At 45.5% G+C, this 24525-nt stretch overlaps 1 protein-coding gene across 1 annotated transcript in view; it reads right to left on the bottom strand.

The window, feature by feature from the left end:
* Gadl1 (glutamate decarboxylase like 1) overlaps positions 1 to 24525 on the bottom strand; it is a 145878-nt gene that overhangs the window by 4248 nt on the left and 117105 nt on the right. The window lies entirely within an intron of this gene.

Below are 24525 nucleotides of genomic sequence, written 5' to 3'. Positions count from 1 at the left end.
TCTCATGCACGCCGTGACTGCATAATCTTTCATTCAGGCTCCAACTTTTCTTCCATCCTGGACAATGCAAACTTATTTGTTCCTTCAGAAAGCTGAACTGTCATTGATCACCTTAACGGTGTTTCGCAGCGGAGTCACACTGCTGGAAATTTAGAATCGATAGAAATGACTTTCTAAGGCTTTCTAGAAAGGTCTGTGTTTACACAACTATCCAGAATACAGGTCTGCTTTGTGGGTGAAGAAGCTGTTTCTAGGGGTTGAAGACATGATCATGAAGCCCACGTTCTAAAGTGTCTCTAAGTTTCCCCCACTCCCCTGCAGTCTGCTGTGTATCTCGCTATCACGTGGAGCTTGAGGAGCAAGGCTGGGGTTTCCTACAGGTGTTTTAAAGCTTCAGGTCACCTGGCTTCAGACCCCATCCGAGCAGCTGGGTTGAGATTTGGAGAGATACGCCTGGTGGTCTGTAAACTCACAAAGGAACTCCAGTGTCCTTTGGGAATCGAGGAATAAAAAGGTCTCCTTGCTGGGGTGTTTGCAGAGGCAGCAGCGAGGTAGATGATGAGGGAAGGGCCTTGCCGCCAGAAATGCAATCCTAGGAGAGCAGGGGGCGGGGATGAACTCTCCTCTTCCTGGATTGCTTATGTCCATTTTCCACAAGGGAAACTTTCAAAACCGATGACCTTTGGAGAAGTTAGCCAAGTTGTTTGTCAATGGTAAAACTTGATAAAGTATTCAAAACACTTAAACATGCCCCAGAAAACAATGAGCGTTTTCATTTTGAATGCTTGAAGAGTCAATTTTCTCCTTTCGATGTATTTTCTACCCACATCTTAGGATCTCACTTGCTTTAATTTTTTACTTGTCTCCCTCCTTTGCACAGCACACTTGCCCTGATACTCCTGCCCCATAAGTTCGGGTTGAAATATATCTGTGTAAGTCTCTCAAGCTTAAATGATACAAAATTGGTGATCTGTCGCCCATGAAATCATATGCATCTAAAAGATCAATTCAGCTTGGCAGAACACGAAGAAATGACTACATTTCCCTAGACACGCCTTTCTCAACGATGAATATTTTTAGCCTAATTTCTCTCTAGAGAACATCTGAAGTCAAAATAAATTGTGCCTCCATTTAAAAAAAACTACCCCATTCACAATGTTTCTAACACAAGTTAGAAAAAGACAACACAAGGGCAGGTATCAAAATGAGGAGATTAGGGCCTTGGTGACTGAAAGAGGTGGCTAGCTACACTGGTGGTATTTACGTCACAGAGACACAGAGCGGACGTTCCCACAAACCTAATGTCAGCCATATATTTGAGGCCAGCCAAAATGAACAGTCATAAAAACAAAGCAAACTGAACCGAAAGCTTTAGCTGAAGAATGGACACAATAAACATCCTGCACCCTCTATAAAGCAAAGCTTAATACTCCGTTTTGTCCTGGCAGCCAGTTGAACTAATAGCAGCTGTGAAGAGCTGTTTGGGGTCAACACCCACATTTCTGCCCACAGTCAGAGATTTCCTTTGTGCACCAAGAAGTGAGGCATAGTTCAGTGAATTCCAGCAGAGGCAGAAGCAATGGCACAGGGGCTTGTGAAAACATGTCAGGGAGCTGGCAAGATGGTGAAGCGCTTATTACAAAACACCATGAGGACCCCAGATCAGATCCCAGCACCCACAGGTGACTGTGGATGGGTGTGCCTACAATTTCAGAATGTGGGAGACAGAGACAAGGGGATCCCTGCATCTTGGGTAACAGACTGGCACCGTAAATTTGATGAGCTCCACATTTGGAAAGAGAATACATCCAATGTTGACCTCTTATTACAAACAATCATACAGAGAGAGAGAGACAGGGAAAGAGAGAGAGGAGAGAGACATACACAGAGAGAGAAAGACAGAGGGAACAGAGAGAGACAGAGAGAGAAACAGAGAGAGAGAGAGAGAGAGCGAGAGAGAGAGAGAGAGAGAGAGAGAGAGAGAGCATGTCAAACCATTTAAGATTGCTGCAATGACCACGGAGTGCTCCTTGCATTTAGTGTCCCCAAGATCATGGATATTGAATAACCCATAAGGCTTTAAATAACCCAGCCCACGGAGGAGTCTTGTTGCCTCAAATAAGGTGTCTTTGTTCGGCACCATTTGTCAGTAGTGATGCCCTGACACCTGTGAGTCCTTCCTGTTTTCCCCATGAGTCACTAACCTTGCTGTGGACCAGAGAAAATAACTAAATTTAAGGGTCAGCAGAAGTGGGAAGCTGAGAGTTGAAAAAGGTTTTCATGTTTCTCGAGGATTCTTAAAATGATCACTTGGAAAAGATCGCTTCTTTGAAGAGTGAGCAAACAAGAGCCCATTCTCATTTCTTTCTGGATCCTGTGAGGCGATGGTCCAGTATCTCTGCATCCTTCCCTTGGCTATCTCAGCAGAGACAAGGGCTTTCCTCCCTGAGTTGATGCCTGATACAGTAAGTGGCCAAGTAATCCAATGGTTAGCCACACAAGGACAGCATTCAGACCTCATCTGTAGAGCTAGGATGTAGCCCAGTGGCCAGATGCTTGCCTTAGACGCACAGAGCCCTGGGTTCATCCTCAGGGAAGCAGGCAAACCTTGGGGATGGAAGGACCATTTGAGGAGCGTGCTAAGGAGGATGAAGATGCTGACTATCACAGATTATCTCAGGGCAGCTTTCTGTGAGAATGGTACGTGCATTCATCACTTGGCATGAAGTAACCATGTGCTGAGATTTTGGTGACTGATTTATTCCATGCCAACAAGCTTCTAACAGCAACCAGGGCTCTTTGGAGTGTTAAATACAATGTCTCTGCCTAGTACCTTAGGAATAAACCTGTGGCCATTTAGATGACACCCTTAGACCAGGAGCCAAAATAAACTCTTTCCTTAAGTTGCTTCTTTCCAAATTCCTGGCCCACACAGTATATAGCAGAAAACAATCATTAAAAGTGGCAACCCTTAAGGGAAGCAGCTCCCAGGAAAATCTGCCTGACACCATGCCTGCTGACCTGAGTTCGATTCCGGGAACCAACAGGGTCTATCAGGAGAACGAACTGCTGCAAGATGTCCCCTGAATTCCACACATGCATTGTGGCAACTGTGGACACAGATTAATAGGAATGGGTTAAATTAATATATAAGAGTTAGCCAATAAGAAGCTAGAGCTAATGGGTCAAGCAGTGATTTAATTAATACAGTTTCTGTGTGACTATTTCAGGGCTAAGCAGCCGGGAACAAACAAGTAGCCCGTCCTTCAACACATATGCACTCACACACACACAAACACATGAGTAAATATGATAAAAATTTTAAAAATAAAAATGACTACAATCGATAACATATGAAACAAATTGCACCTGGAACATGAAGTTCAGATTTTATTTGTATAAAAGTGTTACAATTTCGAGCTTCAAGTACTATTTTTTTCTTTAAGTTAGCTCTTAGTTATATAATAATATATATTATTTATCATAATAATATGTAATATATACAATTTTAAATTATCGTAATGAAGTCATGTGGACTAAAGAGCTGCCGGTTTCTTGCCTCTGGCTCTTACTCTCCAGGTAGGAAACGCTTTCGGTTCTCAGCTTTGTGTGTGGATGACGGCAGAATTCTGAACGGCATTCAGCTATTGCCCTTCCGTTCCACAGACCCACAATGACACAGCCTATAATAAATGTGTTTGGTATTTTCTCTTTTAAGTATTTTAAGGTCCGTGTCTCCCACCATCCCTGCGTGGTCCAGAGGCACATTAACTCCAGCCAACACTACAGGGTTCCTCATTTGCCACTGATCATGCAGAGCGAAGGGTTTCCTAGTCAACATATGTGACCCCAACACATCACCCCAGACCTCAGCAGGTACTATAGGTGAACCCTCTGCCTCCTGTTAGGGTTGAAGGTCACAGAATAGATTTGTTTTAAGCCAAAATTTCTAAAGTTCTCATCCTTTCTTTACCTGAGGAATTGGGACACACAATTTCAGATTATATTGTTTAAATGCATTCAGAGACAGGTAGGAAAAAAAAAACTGATGAAAATAACACTTTAAGGACTGCTTTTTACTTGGCTTCTAAAATAATGGATTCTGCCAAATGGAGCCCTAAAAAATGGAAGCTGGGTGGAACGCCGTCTGTGGCACAGGCTGGCTGATCCATCTCTCCAGATAGGGCTCCCATAACACTACAGAAACTGCTTCAACCTGGGTGAGTGGATTATTGTAAAGATTCATGAAATAATCCTCTCATCTTTTAACACATCTCTGACCCAGTTTGGGAGAGTACTTTTCATGCCTGCTCCTGCTTTCCTGACCTCCAGGACGCTGGGTCAGGCGTAGCTGCAGTTAACAGGCCGCTTTTATCTCTGGGCTCACAAAGGGGTCGGGTTTTTTCTTTCCAAGGGAAATTGAAACTTATATTACTAGGCAGCAGTTCAGGAGATTTTACTTTCTATTTTATAACCACGGCAAATAGAAAGCGGAAACATGAAACAACAGACGTGTCTTGGCACAGCACACTGATTGGAGTAAAATGGGAAAGCCATCGCTCGGCCTGAGTTTACCCCTGGGTGGATCGTTCACAAGTTCTAGGTCCTCACTCTAGGAGGAAATAGAGAAGCATGTGGCAGATGCGGGTGAGAGACTGGGTGGCTGGAATGAAACACACGAGGACAACCCAGGCAGAGAGAAGAGGGAGAGAGAGAACCTCTGACTGGGGGCCTTGAGAGATGGTTACAGGCAAGAGGGATGCTTGCTGCTAAAGCAGAAGGCCCTGGGTTCAGTTCCCATGGACCTCCATAAAGATGAGACTGGGGGACCTTATAATCCCAGTACTGGGGAGGCAGAGGCAGGAGGATCCCTTCCAGTACTGGGGAGGCAGAGGCAGGAGGATCCCTCCCAGTGCTGGGGAGGAAGATGCAGGAGGATCCTTCCCAGTGCTGGGGAGGAAGATGCAGGAGGATCCTTCCCAGTGCTGGGGAGGCAGAGGCAGGAGGTTCCCTGAGGTTTACGAGGTTTTCTGGCTAGCCAACCTAGCTAAGTTAGAGATCTCTGGACTTCATGAGAGATGTTATTTCAGAAAATAGTGTGAAAAAGTGACTAAGGAAATGCTTTTTATATTTCGAATGATAGAAAATTAGTGTGTTCTGCACCAGTTTGTGAAATACCCAAAATTGTGCATCACAGCTTTGTCCCATGTGGACAGAGGTTAGCAAATAAGACTTGAGTGTTCCCTGCCGTATGAAGAGACTCCTGGGTAATATGGTGATCAATCATGTGACTAACAGGCATCTTCACCTTCTTCTCCCAAGCCGTGAACGCATATGTTGCTCTGCGTTCTCTTGAATGTCTTCTCTCTTGAATAGTCGGGCACAAATGTGCCCAGAAGCTGTGGTAGTCAGCATCCCACCACTGGGACAAAGCACTTGAGGTGGTACTCTCCAAAATGCTGAGATGCCCTCCCCACATCTTGCCCTCTCGGGGAAAGGAATGACCTAAGTCTGTAAGAACGGCATCCTTTCCATGGATGACATGATGCATTACCAAATCTCTCATACGACCTTACTGTAGGTGTGAACACTACTCCAGTAATGATCTGGACAGAAATGGGGACGTCATCTTCAGCAACATGTGCTAGTCAGCTCAAAGGGACCCAGGTCCACTATACAGAGAAGGTGCTCTGGCTTGAATGAGAAATGTCCCCATTGTATTTGTAAACTGTGCCCAGTTGGTGGTACTATGTGGAGGTGGTAAGGGACTGTTTAGGAAGTGCAGTCTTGCTAGAGGAAGTATGTCACTGAAGGTAAGAGTTGAGGTTTTACCGCCTGGCCCCACATCCTGCTCTCTGTCTCTGCTTCCCATGTGCAGATGGAGATGCGATTTCTCACTCCTTCCTCTGGCCACACCTCCCTCAGAGCTCCCATGGACTCGCTCTTTGGAAGCATAGACCAAAGTCTAGCTCTGTAAGTTGCTTTAGATCATGGTGTTTTATGACAGCAACGGAAGAGTGGTTATTATAGCAGGCATCATTTGTAGAGTAGTTAAGGCCACACGGAGGTGACAGAGGCTTTTATATACTTAAACACAAAGGGACTGAGCAATGACGACACTCATTAATCCACCAACAACAGGGTTTGAGGAGCATTATTGGATCCAGGCCTCAGATTGTCCTGTGGAGTATTCCAGGAGTGTGTACAGGTTGTGTTGGTGTCCCGTGGAAAAGGCATGGAAGTCTTGACTTCAGAATCTAGTCATTGAAAGCCCAGAGTCCTGCAATCCCTAAGACCTTGAACCTGGAAATTCTTTTCAGCAAATTGATCTAACTATGGGAACCCCCATATTAACTATGAAAAGCAAGTAGACACATGGTTTCCGCCATCAGTCCTTTCCCGAGGCTCACGGGAAACAGCCTGAGGCTCATCTGTGGACAGTGAAGAAACAGGGGGGTAGACATGCTGTGTGTGAAGCAGCATCTCCTTTTTTCTACTCTCCCCTCATCAGAGACATATTCTAAGCCCTGCCCATCATGCTTCCTATTGTTAGGAATGCCGAAAAATAGAAGCAGTGCCTCCGGTGTGGTGTAAGGACAAAAACCAGCACCAAAACAATCTGGGAAATGAGCATGGTTAATTGTGTTATCCGAAGCATTTTCTGTAAATGTGGTTCTATGCTTTTCAGTGCTTAGTGGCCCTCAGTGCAGGGGAGCGGAAATAAAACCGTATACGATTTTTAAAAAGATTTATTTATGTGTCCCTGCATGCACGTGTGCATATGCCATGTGTGTGCAAGCATCTGTAGAGGCCAGCAGAGGGTACTGGGTGCTCTAGAGCTGGAGTGACAGTTAGTTGTGAGCCAACCAATGTGGGTACTGGGATCTGAACTTGGGTTCTCTCAAAGAGCAGTAAGCACTGCTCTTGACCACTGGGCCATCTCTCCAGACCACTGGAATAAGATGAGTTTGAACACAGAAAATCAGTAGAGTCCTGAGACATTCTGTGCAGAAAGAATTCTACTTGGGTTAAAAAATTCCCACTCGTCAGTCCTCAGAGGCATTTTGTGGTGGCGTGCATATGACCTGTGCTCTGGAACAGATGTGTCTACAGCAGGTGCCACTCAGATAGACCTGAGTTTGTCTTGCCCCTTAGATGGGGCTCATCACTGCGGGGCTGAATTAACTGAATCACATGGCAAGCAGGTTATGGGACAAATCAATTCAATTCCAGCTTTTTTTTTTATAGTGACAGACAGACCACAGCCATAAGCAAGCCATGCTCCCTCTAGGATTTGTGCATCCAAACTCTCAGATGGTGTGAAACATCTTTACATGGATAAACATCTCGACCTCAAGCACCTCTCTCCCTCTCTCTCTCTCTCTCTCTCTCTCTCTCTCTCTCTCTCTCTCTCTCTCTCTCTCTCCCTCCCTCTGTCTCTGGCACACACACAGACACACAGACACACACACAAAGACACACTCACTCGCACACAAACACTCACACAGAAACACACACTCACACACAGAGACACATACAAATGTACAGTCAGACAGAAACAGAGACACATAGTCAGACAGACAAACACACAGACACATACACATAATCACACACACACACAGACAAACACACAGAGATACATAGTCAGACACACTCACACACACACACACACACACACACACAAATTGTCTCCTTGACTACTGACAGCAATGAACTAATTATGCACAGACTTGTCAAAATGATGATGTGTCCAGCTGTCTGAATAAGAAAGAAAAAAGGAGAGGAGAGGAAGAGAAATGTGGAACTGACTTGAATTGGAAGCACACGCTTTTATTCATTTTAGCTAGTGATGAAGTCACATCAATTCAGACATCTCTTTGTACATTTGTTTTTTTGCAAAAAATCTTCAAATCCAATTTATTCTAAGAAGACAGCCTCTGTTATATTTTCTGAATCAGTTGAATGTGTGGGTATTTTAAAAAATATTATATCATCAGTTGCCTTGAAAGGAAGGGTCCTAGACATGAAATGTGGACAAAATATTCAAACGAAGTTCAGGGTTTAATCATTTCCGCGAATTTATCTCTTTTGAAAAAGATGTATGTGCATTTGTGCCTCTGTGTGTATATACAGGCTACATGAGTACAGTTGACCTCAGAGGCCAGAAGAGGGCGTTAGCTCGCCCTGGAGCTGGAGGTGCAGGCAGCTGTGAGCCCCTGACTCAGGTGTTGGTGCTTTGCAAGATCATCACTGAGCCATCTCCCCAGTCCCAAATTCATTCTATTGTATATTTTCCTCTTTCACCTATTTGTCCTTTATACCTAAACTCTGAATTTCACTCTTGTCACGACTAGTGGCCTGCAGCTGGAACTGACTGTCTCCATTATGGAGTCTGAGTGAATCTGTTCCTGATTCACGGCACCAACTAGGTGCCTGGGGTCACTAATGATGGATCTCTCCAAACTTCCTGCCAGTCACACAGAACCATTCTAAGATTTAAAAATGCTTCCCCTCAAAAGCCACCTCAAAAATATTTACAAGGACGGCCTATCAAATACTCAGCAACATGCAGACTTTATTGATCATCAGGAGGCATCAAACAGAGTTGGGGAAGTCTCGGAGAGACGGTTGTGTCTGGCTACCTTCCCCTAAACCAAAACAATGGCACAGAGGCTATCGGTTGATTTGGAACGCCATCTAGTGAAGGATTGAGGGAAGTGCAGAGATATAGAGAAAAATGCCAACTCAGTCCTTATAGAATTGTTTCATGCGTCCCTTGGGACTATTTTAACTAGTTCTGGAAATAAGGACAAGTCTGACATGGTGGTGCCTACCCGACATCACAACTACTCAGGGAGCCGAGGCAGGAGGGTCACAAGGTCAAGGTTAGCCTGGGCCACTGAGTGAGTTCAAGGCCTGAGTGGGCAACTTTGGGAGATCTTGTCTAAAATAAACAAACGCACAATTAAATAAGCAGCCAAATAATAAAATGTGAAGGGATGAGGCTCAATGGCAGAGAGCAGTTTCACAGGACTTACAGGGTACCAGCTTCAGTCCCTAGTACTGTTCTATCCAAGAGGATGGTGGTAGGCGCATGTGCGTGCGTGCGTGTGTGTGTGTGTGTGTGTGTGTGTGTGTGTGTGTGTGTGTGCGCGCGCGTGTGCGTGCGTGTGTGTGTGTGTGTGTGTGTGTGTGTGTGTGTGGTGCACGGGGCACAGGAACAGTTAGGAAGACATGCCTCTTGTTTGAGACAGGATCTCTCATTGGTCTGGAATTCTACACGGAGCCAGGCTCAGGGCGGCCTGCCAGCTTCTGTAGACTCACCAATCACAGCACCAGGATTCCAGGCACAGGCAACTTCCCCAGCTTCTAACCGGGTTCTAAACGATGATCCTCATGCTTGTTCGACAAGAGCTTCACTGACTGAGCCATTTCCACCTCCCCAGCCCTGTGACTTTTTCAGTTACAAAGGAGTCGCTAAGCACAATGGTTTTAGCACAGACCAGATTCACCTCACTGTCCTACCTGCCTCTTCCTGGCTTAGTGCTCTTGGACCGGATTCTCTCAGATGGAGTTAGTAGAGCCATTATTTCCTCCCACAGGAAAGTCTGCTCCTGTGACTCAAATGGCACCCAAGGGTCCAAGAAGCCGGGCACTGGGGTGCAGGGATTTTGAGACAAGCATCTGTCGAGCATGGTGTTCTTCAGCAGAGTGGTCGTTTGTGCAAGAGGTCCTGGCTAGCACAACATTAAAATTTGTCTAGACTGCAATAGTATTTTTTTTTTTTTTGGTTTTTTCGAGACAGGGTTTCCCTGTAGTTTCTAGAGCCTGTCCTGGAACTAGCTCTTGTAGACCAGGCTGGCCTCGAACTCACAGAGATCCGCCTGCCTCTGCCTCCCGAGTGCTGGGATTAAAGGCGTGCGCCACCACCGCCCGGCTTGACTGCAATAGTTTTTATCACAAGAAAATCGGCACCAACAGCGCCTACTTTGCAGCGTTCTGCACTCAAAGGACACTCAATAAAAACAACACTGTTTAATAACTCATGGCGGCAGCTGAAATTTTAACCTGGGAGGAGAGCCGAATAGAGCCCATCGATTCCATTTTGATTTTTTTTTCTATATAAGCCGAGTCACTCATCCCTTTCGCTGTTGAACCTCTCACCCCACCTTCCAATGTCATTTCTCTAGTCTGGGTTTGTGCTCTCCCTGAACTGCATCAAATTCTCACAGTGAAAGAAAAAAGCAAAAGAATAAATCTCCCACACTCAATACTGCGGTGACTTTACCAGAGCTGGCCATCAGTATTTTCTGCCTAGTTTACCTTCCATCATTCTGATTTTGAAACAAACACAGTCTCCAACAGCAAGCAGCCCCACCTGACTTCCTGTGTCTAGCTTGCTTTCTTCTTTTCCCCATGGTTCTGAAGTCCCGGTAGCCTAGACCTCTCTGAGTAACTGACCCCAGTCAACACCAAAAGGCCAACCTAAGGTGTCGTTCCTCAAGAGGCATACTTTTGTTTTTCAATGCAGGGTTTCCTTGGCTGTTCTGGAACTCACTCTGTAGACCAGGCTGGCCTCAAACTCTCAGAGATCCACGTGCCTCTGCCTCCTAAGTGCTGGGATTAAAGGTGTGCACCACCACCGTCCAGCCATACTTTTTGATACAAGTTTTCTCACCTGGAGCTAGGCAGGTGGGCCAGGCTGGCTGGCCCTTGAGCTTCAGGGATCTTCTGCTCTCCCCCGCCCCCACCTTTAGCTAATCAGAGTCACAGTGTGCCTTGCTGTTTGAAAGTGGGTGTCGGGAATCAGTCAGGTTCTCATGCTTACAAGTTGAGCATCTTACTGACTGAACCCTCTCTCCAGCTATCCGTCCCCAGTCAGAACTATTTAATTTCACTTCTCGTGTTGCCAGGTCCTCTTTTCACATGGAGCAAGCAAGGGTCCATGGATCTCAGAGTCTCAATCAGAGCTTCCAGGAAGCATGGGTTTCTTGCTACCCTTTGAACTTTCTTGCTCTATTCAGAAGACTGAGAGAAAGCTGGTGTCTCCCCTACTTCGTTCTTTTGCCAGTGGCTAATTAGCTATTATTGTTAATTTGGTCACACATTTCCTACTTCTTGTTTACATTTAGCAATAAGCAACTCTTGGGGCATTTCTTCTAAAAGTCAGCATTTCAGGTCAACAGAAACACTCTGAACTCAGTAGTTAGAGAGTGTACTGACATCTCAATGACACTTTCCTTATATGTCTTTGCGATCCTTAAAGTAACAGAGAGTGAAGATTGGCCACAAATTCCTAGTCTGCTAGGGAAGCACCCGGGAAGGTGCTAGAGTGGGTGGAATAGCTTGTTTAGCAATTCACCCTCCTGAGCTTCACCTAGGCACCTGATGCAGAGTGCCCCAATGCAGGGTGAATGAGATCAGCAGGCCACTGCCAAGGAGAAGGGCTAAAACCATGTGACAGCCACTAAGCTATAAAAGGTGATTAAACGTCACCAGTGAAGAATACAGCGCAGGGGAGAATCGGGATAGTGGTTAGGGCCATTTGGTGACATGGCTAATCTTCATTGTCAGCTTGACTGGCGTTAGAGTCACCTAGGAGGCACACTGGTTAGGGCATTTCCCAAAGCGATTCGCTGAGGGAAGACTCAGCCTGAATGTGGGTGGCAGCACCTTGTGGACTGAGTTCCTGGTCTCAATGAAAGGACAAGAGAAAGCCAGCAGCAGACATCAATCACGCTCTCCTTCCGGGCCTCTGTCATGCTTTCCCTTCCACGCGGGACTCTACTCTCACAGATCCCTCCCCTGGCGGTCAGTTGCCGTTTGTCACATTTGGTCACAGCAACGAGAAAAACAATCGCCATTCCAATGGGAGACCATTGTGCTGTAGACAGGGTTTGACACAATTTGACAGCACTCTGTCTTATAGGAAACTTACTCTATATCTGGACTTGCAAGTAATTCCAACCCCATATTTTTTTCCATAATACTTCCCTCACCTCTGCTCTGACATATGTTGGTGACCAGGAAAGTGAGGCTTCAATGTGCAGCCAGAAGAATACATAATTAGAGTTGCTTTGCCCAGGAAACCCTGATTTATGTGTCAGTCTGCTGTCATGGTTACAGCATCTACTTCGCTTCTGAAAGTGTCCTGAGTTGGACTATTACCACACTGTGTATTTAAAAAATTATTTTCACACTTTCCTTGTGTGTATGTGTGAGTGTAGGCTTGTACTGAGTGCAGTGCCTGTGGAGTCCAGTAGAGGGCACTGGATCCCCAGGAGCTGGAGTTGTGAGCTGCCTGAGACATGGGTCCTCTGCAAGAGCAGTACTCACTCTTTACTGCTGAACCCTGGCTCCAGCCCCCACCCCCTCATCTTCCAGAGGCTCCAGTGGTGGATGGAATGGAAAAGTAGGCATGTTACAATGTGGGCTTCTGCTAGCCCCACAGAAGAGTATGTGTGAAATGTCATCGTGCACATCGTGTTGATACCAACTGATGTTTCCAGATGCTGCCAGGGCCTCTTAAGTGAGCGTCCATCTCTCCTTCCCGTCCCTTTCTCCCCATAGCCAGTCTTTAATAGCAACTGCTAAAACTGATTTTGAATATCAGCACACCACATACATACACACAGGTATGTATAATCTTTCTATGGTTTCACGATGACTGAAATTCATATGAACTAGTTTAGTTTTAATATCACTCAAACATTACTAATTTATGGTTGGTTCCAAGATGGAAAGAGCACCTCCTGCTCTTTCAGAGGACCTGAGTTCAGTGCCCAGCACCCAGCCAGGCTACTCACAACCTTCTTTAACTCCAGCTCCAGGGCATCTTACACCCTCCACCCTCCCTGGGCACCTACGTGTGTACACATACACACACATACACACACACACACACACACACACACAAATAAATAAAACAAATCTTCAAAAATTACTAATCCATTAGCCCAATTTAGGATACTCACTTTTCATTTGCAGTGAACATTAGGGCCCATGGGTAATCAATAGGGTATCATATTGTTTTATATGTGTTTGGGAGTTGTGGGAAAGTATTTGACCCACTTTGTGCATATGTGGTGTGTTGATATTAGTAATTAGATGTTGCAAATTAGAAAAGAAGTCTGCACTGAGACCAAGAATCAAGGAACCCCTTCATAAGCAAACTGAGGGCATCAAACACAATCCGTAAAGCCCCCGACTGACTGGAGGTCTGCAAAAGACAGTCTAAGACAGAGATTTAAAGAGAGGCAGTTTGAGAGAATGTCTGACATGTTTACTGGGGAGCCCTCCCCTTGTGCTCTCTACTGAAGCTGTGTCTCAAAGACACTGAGGAAAAATAATTAGATTTCTGCTGTGCTGGTGCATCCTGTCCCCCATGGCCTCACCATTCCCCGAGTTTAGATTTTGGAGGAAAGGCCTGTGGAAACCTTGGCACAGATTTTTGATTTGTGCTTTGACACAAATGTAAAAATCAATAAACTGAAGTCTTGTTTCCTTCTTCCATCATCACCCAAACACACACACATACACACACACATACACACACACACACACACACACACATACACACACACACGCTTATTTTGTGTCCTCTGTTCCCAAAGAGTGACTAGAAAGAGATGGTGTTAAAATTTGTTAAAAATAAATAAATAAAAGATTCAATGATGGTTGTTTGCATCCATCAGGAGCGCTGAGGGGATAGGGCACCTGCAAAGACTGCCAGACAGCCAAGGCAATGGCATCACAATACCAGGGAGACTTCTCACTGTTTGCCCAAGGAGTCACTGGGATGGTGAACCTTGGGCTGTCTCCTTGAGACTTAGAATCACCATGGCAACAAGCCTGTAGGTGTGTGCAGGAGGGCATTGAGTTAACGGGTTGGGGAGATCATTCAGGCATCACCAGTCCATGGCCTGGGTTACCAGACTTCATGAGCTGAGCACTGGGGTGCAGTGTGACCAGGACCCTGAGCTCCTGCTGACCTGTCTCCCCTGCCTTCAGGGGCTGTAGCCTCAAACTGTGAGCCAAAATACCCTCTCATTTTCTTCCATCGCTTTTGTATTTCTCACAGTGAAGAACAGCCCCCACTCAAGGGTTTCCCAGAAAACAAGAGAAATGATCGTTAGATTTCCGCGGATAACTTCAGGACTATCCCCAAAGGTTTTCTTCCTTCCCCTGTGACACCAACCTGGGAAGGCTTGAGAGAAAAGCCTAGCTTTTGTTCCCAATGCTGCAGGGCCTGCCTCTGCCTCTCTGCTAGTTATGAAGTGCATTTTAGCCACAAGAACCATCTGGCAGTTCAAGCTGGTTTTAAACTCATAATAATCCTCCTGCCTCAGGTTTCTGAGTGATACAATTAGAGGTAAGCTCCACCACACTTGACAACAATTACCTACTAATATGAATTTAAGATGACCTCGAACATATGGATGAAACTGGACATCACTGACTTTTCTAAACCAACCAACTAACCTGTCCCCCAGAAAACCAATCTGGGGGAGGCAGAAGTGACCATTCCATGCTTTGTTCTTCATAATCTGCTCCCCTTAAGGATCTGAGAGTTAGAAGAAAATGGTCCTTGAAGTATACAGCATAGCGTGGAGACAAGAGTGGAAATGGCAGAAAGAATGTTCTAGAAAAAAAAATCTCCTCTTTTTTTTTAGTAGAGTCGTGTGTATGTGCAAAGTGCTGGGGTCCAAAGGGTTGTTTGCTAATATTGGGAGATGTCAGTGACACGCTAAAACCACCTAAAACAATCAAAAGTGCTCGCCCTTGAAGGTTGCAGTGGTGTAAAGCACACCTTTCACACCGGCACTCACCTGGCAGACAGAGGCAAGTGGATCTCTGTGAGTTCAAGTCCAGCTTGGTCTACATAGCAATATCTGTGCTGCATAGTGAGACCCTGTCTTCAAAAGCAGTGCTTGTTCTATTTAAACCAATGGGACAATTATTTCTTAAATTCTCAAGTACATGACTACTGAGCTATCAGTCCTATAGGTGTGCTGGGGGGACCTTGGATCAGCTAGGAACTGGGACTCTCACTCTCCCCAGCTCTAACCACTTCTGAATACTCCGTTTTTGTGTGTATGAAGCTATTAATGTTCTACATGTTTAGTAAAGTTAACTTAGAAAAGTTCCTTTTCTGTTGCTGAGATCAACAGTGATAACCAGAAACTTAAGGAAGAAAGGGTTTCTGTTGGCTTACAGTTCTAGAGGGATAAGAGTCCCCTGGTGTGGGGAAAATGGCAGCAGGCAGGAGGCATGGTGGCAAGAGAAGAAAATTGAACAATCAGATCCTCAACCACAAGAGAGGAGACTGTAAACCCTCAAAACCAGCCCGCAGTAATGCGCTTCCTGCCGCAAGGCTCCACTTCCTACAGGTTCCATATCCCGGAACATCACCACAAACTGAGGGCCAAGTGTTCCAATACCAGAGCCTATGGGAGGCCATTTCTCACTCAAATCTAATACAGTCTTCTAGACACCATCTTCATGTACATGTTCATGCGTTCACACACGCACGCACACACACTCACACGCACACGCACACGCACACAGAGTGAAAGGGGTGCCTTCCTACAGCCTTCCCTCTACCACTGATTGCTGAGCTCTTCCTCCCAAACCACTGACGATCCTCAGATGTTAAAAGGAAAGATTTGGCCAATGTGCTACCAGTCGCCCAAATACAAACCACACTGAGAAGCCATTCCAACTCTAGCTGTCTCTTAACTCTCAGACTCCCCCAGGCAAGTGTTCCTATGCACGTTTTCTCTACATGGTGAATTGCTAGGGGACCAACAAGGCTTACTTGTACTGCAACTCCGTCTGTGAGGTGCCTCTCTCAATCCCCTCACTTTAATGGTGCTACAGAAAAGATGCCTGGAACATTGAAGCTCCAAGAAGAAAGATGGTTTGATGTCGGGAAGTCATATCCAGCTAGGGACTGAGAGCCATTTGCAAGTCCAGTTTTATTCAATATCTCCCTTCCTCAAGGGATAAACCCAGTTTGTGATGCACAGGGTTTTCTGGAAATTATATGTGTGTGTGTGTGTGTGTGTGTCTGAATGTATGCAAGGTGTTAGCGAAGGCCAGAAGAGGGAATCAGCTTGCCTGGAGCTGGAGTTACTTGGACCCAAACTGAAGCCCTGTAGAAGAGCTGGAAGCTCCCCTAACTGCTGAGCCGTCTCCAGCCCTGGTAAAGATCCTTCCAATGAGGGACAGAGAAAGACACATCGGTTTGTCTTTCAAGTGTGGTGTCCTCCTTTTACGCTTTCTTCTGTGTGGAACAGGATAGGGAGTCTGTTGTTCTATTTTTATCTATATGTAAAGAAAACCCCACAGGGAAGTCTTTTGGGAAGCAAATGGGAATTATGTCCAAATGATAAAATAAAACTTTTCATGTAATAATAGATCTCTCCAGGAGAGAAGAAGGGGGCATTCTGTGGCTGCAGTTTTAAAAGCAATGATGAAAGCAGCACAAAGCCTCTATCCTAAATGGCTGTGGGAAAGGATGGTGCCATTTCAGGGCCAGCAAGGACCACCTAGAGCAACAAGATCATAGGGTTCGGATCCCACACCTAAATGGTAAGGAGTGTGTCACCTCCAGGGATAAATACCAAGCCTCACTGAGTAGAAGATTTGAATGTAAATGAACCAAGAATACAAAAATATCCAAGTGTCTATAAAATTTTACTGTCCAAGAGCTCTGGTTTTGTTCAAGTTGAGGCTTATCGAGCAAATTAAGCTTAGACTTATTTACTATGGTGAACAGACACCAGCAAGTAAAGAAGTTGTAATTATCAAGTATTTGCACTAAAAATGAATTTTCATCTTGCTGAGGGGCAACAACCACAGGGTAGTGGTGTGTTTGCTTGCTTGCTTCCAGCTGTCATCCTTCCCTCCCTTCCTTCCATCTCTTCCTCCCTCCCTTCCTTCCATCCTTCCTTCCCTTCCCTTCCTTCCTTCCTTCCTTCCTTCCTTCCTTCCTTCCTTCCTTCCTTCCTTCCTTTCTTCCTAAATACTTTTCTGAAAAATAGTCTGGCATGCTTTGAGAGTATTCAAAATTGCTAACAGATGAAGCATACAATCTAGGCAATACAAGAGGCTTCCTTGAGAAAGCACAGCAGAGGAGATCCACTTCAGCATCGTTGTAGAAGAGTCTAGAAGAATGCTGTCTGCTTTAGCAACAGTCCATCCAGAGAGTTATCAAATATTTTTACAAAGAGTGGTCCTTCACCTCGGGGTTAAAAAGATAGGTGTCACTGTGGTAGGGTGACCACAAATATGCACTGTCTAATACCACGTAGTTTTCCCTAATGCGAGTTTGAAGTTCCTATACCATCAAAAAATACAGCCTATTGCTACAGTATACACTAGCCATATTTGCCATGTGAATACACAGAGATGATTATTTATTGCCTGGGAGATCCATACAGAGATTCTGATAGACTAAAACCATCATCCAGATTCATTAGAAAAGTTGGATTCTTATTAAAATGACAAGAGTGTCTTGGAAGAAGACGGTACTATAAGAAACTCAGGGAGGCTGGGGAGGTGGCTTCATGGGTACAAACAATTCTTGTACATATGGGAAGACTAGAGTTCGAATCTTCAGCAGGGAGGTAAATGCCAGGTGGCAATGGCGGCCTGTCTAGAATCACAGCACCAGCAAGGTAGAGACAGGGGATCCCTGACCAAGTCTAATGAGATGAGCTGAGTCAGCCAGTTCTGGGCTCACATGAGAGACCCTACCTTGATATATAAGATCGGGAGAGAAAGGAAAGACACCAGATGTCAACCTTATACTCTACACCATGCACACCTGCATACGCACATACACATAAAACACACTCATAAAATAAGCAGAAATACATTTAGGATTTCTTGTTTTGCTGTTTTCTTGAGCTCTCTTAATTTTGTGGTGCTCAGGACTGAACCCAATTCCCACTGGCTAGATAAATGCTCTGTTGTTGAGCTGCATCCCTGGCCCTCAAATTTAGAAATTCTATGTAGAAACAAAATGTTAATAAGCCCAATGCCAGCATTAGGATAAATATAAAGATAACTCAGATATATAATTGCATATTAATATCATTAAATATATTAAACTGGGGGTAGATAAAGATACCTCCTTCTCTCTGGCGGCTTCTTGGGCCTGTACCCTGAGAGGTCTCTCCTCCACAGTGCCATTGAGACAGGGTCCTATGCATCCTCTCTTTAAGAAACGCAGGTGGTAGAGAATGCACACTGGGAATGCCAGTAACGCAGTGACGTATTTGTCTGTCTGCATTTTCCACTTGACAGGAAGGAAGGGAGCCCTCCTTATCCATGGCCTGGCAGCCTGAATAATTTCAATACAGATTCAGTATCTGCACGAGTGAATGAAACAAAAGATAGAGCCCAGAAATGTTGCCTCATGACAGAAAAACGTCTAAGTCTTTTTAATGCACTCTCTGTTGTTCCTGGTAACGATGGAACTGATTTTAAGTTCTGTCTTCAGATTTGGAGTTGCTTGACTCCTGTATTTCTCTGTTTCTTCACACGCACCATGTGAATAATAAAAACAGAAGTATGACCTCATAGGACTCTTATATGTATCCCCTGAGATTGTGGATGTGGAAACATTTATCAAGCCACAAAACGCACTGCATAAAGCTAAGAAGTAAAATCTTTATATAAAGCACAATGATTGAAGTCACAGTATTGATTAGCTAATGATATTAGTTGCTTTCCGCATGGATATGACCAAAGCCCTACCAAGAAGTAGCTTAAGGGGATGGGAGGATGGTTCAGCATCTGCATGTACAGACTGCTCTTCCAGGGTACCCAAGTTTGTCTCCCAGAACCCAAGATGGGCAACCCACAACCATGTAACTCCAGCTCCAGGGAACCAAACATCCTCTCCTGGCCTCTGTGGACACTTGTATTCACCTGAACATACGCACACACAGACACACACACACATACCCCAAATTTTAAAACAGCATTTTAAGAGGCAACTTAAGGGAGGAAGGGATTATCTGGGCTCACAGTTTGAGAGGTGCAGCCCATCAAGGTGAGAAAGTCTTCACAAAACCCACAGACAGATGTCGGGCAGCTGGACGCATTGCCTCTGGTGAGAAAGTCCTCACACCCCATTGAGGGAGGGGTGTGAGGCAGCTAAGAACCACAGCACCCAACACCACTGCTGCAATGTGATTTTCAAATTCCTCCATGAAGAGACATCGTGGTCCCTTCCTCCACCTAACTTGGGCTGATCTGGCAGTGTCACAGAAGTGATGCTGTGTGGGTACCACGGGCAGACCTCAAGGCTTCTTACAAATGGCCCTTTGCTCTCTTGGGACCCTTCCTGCCCCGGGACCACCAGCCTGGAATACCTGTCAGAGGCTGAGGGATTACACAGCTGAGAGCCCAGCTGTCCCAGATCAGACCCCAGCAGTTCCATAACTGCAAAACTTCACATCTGACCCACAGGCAGCTGCAGGGGAACAAAGCCTGGGCCAGCCCAAACAGGAAGGACCACCCAGAAGATAGCTCCACTGAAAAAAACCTATAGCAAATGCTGAGTGGGATAGTGTATTTGCTCTGTGGAATAATAGCTAACTCATGGTTCCCCCATGAGTGTACCTTAAAACTGATCTGATTCTGGAAGGTAGGGTGACACAAGCAGAAGGTGTGTGTGTATGTATGTGGTGTGTGTGTGTGCGTGTGCGTGGTGTGTGTGTGTTTGTGTGTGTACATGGTGTGTGGTTTGTGTGTGTGGTATGTATGTGTGGGGTGTATGTGAGTGAGAGAGAGAGAGAGAGAGAGAGAGAGAGAGAGAGGAATCATTAAGGGTATGTTTTTGCTCTTCCCTCTGGCTTCTCCCAGCTTTCCCAGGGTTGTCTGAGGCACAGCTGTGGGCTGACCTCAGTATGAGGGCTGAAAGCTGCGGCTCTCAGCAGAAAAACTGCATTCATTCACAGAACGCTGGGCACGGTGCATGCATTTCTGCTTCCGAGACACGTTTAAAAGGAAAGTAAGAAATGACTTCCTGGCCACTATCAAATCTCTCTTTATGTATGCCATTCCTTTCAAATATAGCTTCTGAAATCAACCTAACCTGTCTGACATTTAAAACTCGGCTGATGCAAGGAGTCAGGGAAGTATTAGTTAGCAAAAGCGGCCAGAGGATAGATGAGACGCTAGCTCATCAGAAGCCCATAAAACCAGAAGTGCGCAGGGAAATTTGCATTGAAAGTGGAAAGAGGATTTGAGATGAAAGGGTGCACGGTGTGTGTGGGTGGCTAAGTCGGTAAAGTGCTTGCCACACAAACACTAGGGCCCGGTGGCAGGTCTCTGGCACCCACAGGGAGGCTGAGTGTGGCAGCATGCACCTGTAATCCCAGCAGTCCCAGCGCTGGGAGGCAGAGATAGGAGAGATCCCTGGGGCTAGCTAGTCAGCTAGCCTAGCCAATCAGCAAGCTCCATGTTTAGTAAGCAGCATGGCCTTGGAAAAATATAAGGTGGGGGTGACTGGGGAAGACACATCAACCTCTTGATTCTGTATGAACACACACTACCTGCATGAAAATAGAACATACCACACACACATACCTCACCACATACACACATACACACACCAGACACACAATACATATACATACACACACATATCCATACCACCCCACTTATCACACCACACACACACACACACCAGACATACACATACGTATACATACCCGCCACACACATACCCCACCACATGCCATACATACACACACATACCATACCACATACATACATATACACACCACACATACATATATGCACATATATACACTCACATACCCAAAATACATATATGCCATACATAGACACACACCAAACACACACAAATATATACATATATACACATACCCATATTACCCCACATACCACACCATACACACACACCAGACATACACATACATATTCATACCCCCACACACATACCCCACACATGCCACACATACACACACATACACACCACATACACACACATACATAAATATACACCACACACATACACACACATATCACACACATACACACACACCACTCACATACCACACACACTCATGCACACGCGATGATAGCAGCAGTGTTGTTTAGACAAATCATCAAAATTGGAATAGATACCTGAGCTTAAGAAGGCAGGACTGTGATTGAGCCATAGAAAATCCAGATGACTTTTACAGTCCACTCTCTGTGTACTAAGATCCACAGTGTTCAATAATTTGCCTAGGCTGGCTGTTCATCAAGGCCCAGGGTTCCATGTGCCTCCACTTCCCCACCCTGGGATTACAAATACGTGCCGTTCTACCAGCATTTTATAAGGTGGATCAACTCAGGTTTCCTAACTGAGCTACTTCCCCAGACCTTTCCTTGTGTATTTTTTTTTCTGGTGACCCTGTTCAAGAGGATCCAGCCTCTTGTATTGCCATCAGTTAGGTCCTCTCCATATTTGCTCCCTGATCTAGGGGTCTTAAATCACTTTTGCAGAGTGCTTCGCCATCCTTGTCAAAGGCAGCCCTTCCTGAGACCTGGTATGAATGCCAGCTCTTTAATAAATTCTTTTTCTGAGCCTCTGGTGGAAGCCATGAGGGTCTGGCTCAGCACTTCCCTGGCTTCTCTCCCAAGTATCTTTCCATTTGTGTAGACATTGCTACATTGCTAGGCAGCTAAGGGATCTGACATGATTGACAGCTGCCTTGTTGTAATTCCATGTGTGATCATTTTAGAAATCAGTGGGAGAAGCAGTGTCAGGGAGGAATACACTTTGCCTGGCACAGATCAGGGTAGACGGGGTGGGATCTGGGGCTAGCATGTCTTGGGGCACAAGGTGCAAAGGTGACTACAGATCCCAGTGGGAGGAGCTTGATGGTCAGTCCAGTGGGGAATATGCTTTTCAGTCACTGTCCCCATGAGCTTTCTATGAGTTTATATGTCTTTTTTTTTTTTTTAAAAAAAAATGAATATTAGTTTTATTTTATGTATATGTTTGTGTGCCTGCTGGTCTGTGTGCAAACCATGTGAGTGCACTTCCCATAGCGACCAGAAGAGGGTGCCAGATCCTCTAGACACTGGAGTTGCAGACGAATGTGAGCTATGTAGGTGTTGTGAAGGGAACTGAGTCTCCTGCCAGAACAGCAGGATTTCTTAGCCATTGAGCCGTCTCTCTAGCTTAAGCTCAGTCATTTTACTGACACAGACCTGATGTTCCTGCTAGAAAAGGATGCACATTTGGAGTCAGAACATGTAGTCTTAGCACTATCAGGATTATGCCAGTTCACTTTCTATCAAACACCGTGACCAAAAGTAACTCAAGGAAAACAAATTCATTTTGACTTATGATTCAGAAAGGTAGCATCCATAATGGCCGGGAAAGCATGACAACAGGCAGATATGGTAGCAGTGCTAGGAGCAGGGAGCTGAGGGATCACATCTCAATTCCATACAGGGGAGAGCAGGAACTGGGGTGAGGCTATTAACTCTGAAAGTCTCCTCCCAGTAACACATTTCATCTACAAAGTCATGCTTCTAAAGAGTCCATAATCTCTCCAGACAATACCACAAATGGGAGACCAAGTATCCAAATACGTGAGTGAGCCTAGGGGTGAGGTGGGGCATATCCATTCAAACCACAGAGACAGCTGTCTATGGGGGATTTTTTTTAAATTCCATGTTGCAAAACCTAACCGAAACAGCACCTTAATGTGGCTGATTTACTTCCTTTTCAGAACTATCCCTACTTCTTCACTCCCATAGCGGAAATGCTTCTCATTGCACCTCTGGCACTGGATTTCACCATACAGTGGGGAGTTCTGACACCTCCGTCATTGTCATTGATAGGTCATTGTCTCTACAGGCTAGTTCTGGCTCCCACAGGGGAGGGGAGGGCATGGTCTGTACAGGCTAGTTCTGGCTCCCACAGGGGAGGGGAGGGCATGGTCTGTACAGGCTAGTTCTGGCTCCCACAGGGGAGGGGAGGGCATGGTCTCTACAGGCTAGTTCTGGCTCCCACAGGGGAGGGGAGGGCATGGTCTCTACAGGCTAGTTCTGGCTCCCACAGGGGAGGGGAGGGCATGGTCTCTACAGGCTAGTTCTGGCTCCCACAGGGGAGGGGTGCACCCTCCACAACCTTTCAGTGTTGGGCTCAGCTCTCCAACTTGCTTTGGTTAACTATTAGTAGCTATGGTTAACTATTAGTAGCTACTTGACATGATCCCATTCCTCTGCCATGTCCATCAGAACTCCCTTCTCATGCCCATAGGTTCAAGGAAGAAGGTAGGAAGTTCACACGGGGCCATGTAAGGAAAGTCTGACACAAGCAAGCAGCCAACATCTTCCCTTTCTAGGCAGAGAAGAGTGATGCATGCTGGCTGCTTTGTGATTGACAGTGTCACAGTGTTACCATGACAATCCATTTTGTTTCTAGAAGACAAGAAATGAAATTCTCTCTTGGTGTGTGTGTGTGGGGGGGGGAGGTTTGCTGTACTAGAAACAGAAAGCACAACTTGTATTAAGTTAGACACTGCCTCAGCTCCCTTCTTCCCTCACACTTGGCTTCCTCTTTAAGAAGTCAAAGTCTTCCCTCATCCCACCCCCACTTACAGTTGAACTCATTAAATAGTTGAGAATGATCTTGGAACTCCTGATCCTCCTGAAAAGTGTGCACCTCCACCTGGCGGACGTGCTTCTTTCATTTCCATAGCAACAGACATTACTAAAGCGATAGCTCTTTCCCAGTGTTTCCTCCAGCACTCCAGCCTATCGATAGGTGCTCCTCTTCCTCCAGCCTTGTCCTCTTAATTTGCCACTTGACTTGAATCTCTGCATGGAGCACTCCACTTCCGTCTCTCTCAGACTCTAAATGTTTCCTCCAGCAAAGGACTGCACCAATGCTGAGCTCTTCCTAGAATCCCTTACATGGATGGAAGGCCCAGAACCGCCCCCTCAATGATACCTCTAGATTTATTCTACTCTCTCTTTCTTCTATTGACCATGCACAAAGCCAACCTTACACATACAATATCAGTAGTCAATACTTATCCCTTACCAAGTCACATGCTCACTTAATAACTACCAAGCTTTTTTATAGCTGCAATGACTGTGGTTTTGACATCAATCACCCTTGGAATTATTCAAGTTACTGGAGGTTTCATATTAAAGAATACTAACTGGAATAATTTTGAGATGCAATGAGAAATCTTGATAACTAGACTCTGCACTGAATACACTGCTTTCAGAATTCTACCATACTCATTATGTTAAAAAAAATGAGAAGCGAGGGGCCTATGGACAGATGCTAGAACATCACCCACACTAATAGAAAGCAGGACAGTAATCTGATGATGCAGTGAAGACATGGGGAAGCTTCAGCTACTCCTCCTTCGGTTAGCAAGATTAGAAGGTGATTTCCCATGCTGCCCTACTCAAAAATCAATGGCTAGTAAAAATGTGCACATTATCAATTCAAACTGGCCAAACAAGGAT

This window comes from Arvicola amphibius, chromosome 3 (genome assembly GCF_903992535.2).
Source record: "Arvicola amphibius chromosome 3, mArvAmp1.2, whole genome shotgun sequence".
Taxonomy (NCBI): Eukaryota; Metazoa; Chordata; class Mammalia; order Rodentia; family Cricetidae; genus Arvicola; species Arvicola amphibius.
Note: the sequence above shows the minus strand (reverse complement) of the source record. Positions and strands in the feature narration are given on the sequence as shown.